This window comes from Schistocerca serialis, chromosome 3 (assembly GCF_023864345.2).
Source record: "Schistocerca serialis cubense isolate TAMUIC-IGC-003099 chromosome 3, iqSchSeri2.2, whole genome shotgun sequence".
Taxonomy (NCBI): Eukaryota; Metazoa; Arthropoda; class Insecta; order Orthoptera; family Acrididae; genus Schistocerca; species Schistocerca serialis.
In genome coordinates, this window is record NC_064640.1 from 920,117,953 (window position 1) to 920,120,065 (window position 2,113).

The 2,113-nt window shown below is 37.3% G+C and overlaps 1 non-coding gene across 1 annotated transcript; it reads right to left on the reverse strand.

Moving 5' to 3' along the window:
* Nucleotides 1-847: 847 nt before the first annotated feature.
* Nucleotides 848-922, reverse strand: Trnat-ugu (transfer RNA threonine (anticodon UGU)). Its single transcript has one exon. It is a non-coding gene; the product is annotated as a tRNA-Thr (tRNA).
* Nucleotides 923-2,113: the final 1,191 nt, after the last annotated feature.

Below are 2,113 nucleotides of genomic sequence, written 5' to 3' on the forward strand. Positions count from 1 at the left end.
CACTCACTCAGTGTGATTATTTCATGCACTTGTTTGGAAAATCTGGCTGTAGATGTAACATCTCTGCATTAAAGTGTTAGTAAAGCTCCAGTGACAGAGTTCTATCAAATGCTATTTTGTGAAGTTCTATTTTTTGTAGACTTGAATGATGACTTCATCATGGAAAGAACCTGCTGCTGTTTAGAGTTCATCAAGCGTAGTAGCTGACTTGGTTTACTTGAACTATAAAAATAGTTGATAGCAGAAGTAAATATTCATCATTATATGTTTTGGTGCTAAGAAATGTGAAGTAATCTCAAGTTTAAAGCAATGGTGTCATGCCCATCACTTAAATATTAGGTTAAATCTCCACCCAATTTCAGAGAATGAGACTTCAAAATTACCAAAGAATACCAGCAATATAACCAGGTCAGTAATGTTACATAGTGTGTTTAGCTTTTCACTGGCCAACTGTAGAATCCCTAATGATGAAGAGAAGCTTCGTAATAAGGCATTCAACATAAAATGTGGCTACCCATGTAACTAAATATGAGAGTAGTGCACATTAAAGAAAGCATTTTGTAAGAAACTTAATTTCCAACTGGAAAAACAGGTTGTCCAAAACTGCAATACTAAATACTATATGGTACAGTGTGCTCATTGATACTTAAAGTGTTTGTTTCTATTTCATGCAGTGAACAAATCATATGAGGAATGAGTCAGTTTTGTAAAGATTTCTATTCTTCATGTAGAAGGTACGCCTGTAAGAGTTGCTGTTAATTCAATTACAAGTGAAATGATAATTAAATGGACACCCTAGCTGCAAACAGGCGTTGATGTACTTCATTGGGGACATGTTGAAAATGTGTGCCCCGACCGGGACTCGAACCCGGGATCTCCTGCTTACATGGCAGACGCTCTATCCATCTGAGCCACCATGGGCACAGAGGATAGCGCGTCTGCAGGGACTTATCCCTTGCACGCATTTTAGGACGTAAGAATAAAACTAAAGCAGTATGGTCTTTTATTAAATCAGAATTAGGTACAACAGTTAACCACCAGGAAATTTCAAAAAACATACAAAACAACGTTACTATTTCAAACTCTTCTCAAATAGCTCAATGTTTTAATAAGTTTCTCATAAATGTAACAAAATGTGGTGTAAATGTGATTACTTATCAAAACAGTGTGAATTGCTTTGGCCTAAACAATAATAGTGACCACTTTGTGATATTTAGTAAAATCTCAGCTGAAGATGTAAAAATGCTATTTTGTCATTAACAAACAAAAATGCTCCAGGATGGGATCAAATACCCACCAAAGTAATTAAATTTGTATTTGATAAAATAGCACACTCTCTGTCCTTAATAATCAGTCAGTCATTTGAGCAAGCAAACTTCCCTGATGTGCTTAAGTATGCAGAGGTAAAACCACTGCACAAAAAAGGATCAATAGAGTGTATGTGAAATTACCACCTCATCTCTATCCTCCCAGTGCTATACAAAGTATTTGGAAAAATAGCTGCTGTCCATATAATAAATTTTATTGTGAAACATGGTTTTATTCTTAAAAACAAGTATGGGTTCCAAAAAGGGAAAAGCACCATGAGTGTTGTTAATGAATTCATTGAAAAAATCTGCTCATCACTAGATAAAAGCAACAAAGTAGCAGGTGCCTTCTGCGACCTTGCAAAGGCATTCGATTCTGGGAATCACTTCATGCTGCTTCATAAACTAGACAGATATGGCGTCAGACCAAATGCTCTGCAGTGGCTCAGATCTTATCTGACAAACAGGAAGCAAAGGGTAATCATAAAATCTAACATCGTAAATTACACATCTCAGTGGGGTACAATACCACAAGGAGTCCCTCAAGGCTGAATCTTAGGGCCAACATTGTTTCTCTTTTACATAAATGATTTACCTCTTAGTATCAATGCAAATGGCCTTCCTGCAGTGGTAACACCTGTTCCCATCAGATCACCGATGTTAAGTACTGTCGGAATAGGCTAGCACTTGGATGGATGCACTCAGACCTTGTAAGGAAACTTAGAGCTACTTGATTGAGAAGTAGCAACTCCGGTCTCATAAACTGACATACTGCCGGGAGAGTGATGGGTGACTACATGCCCCTC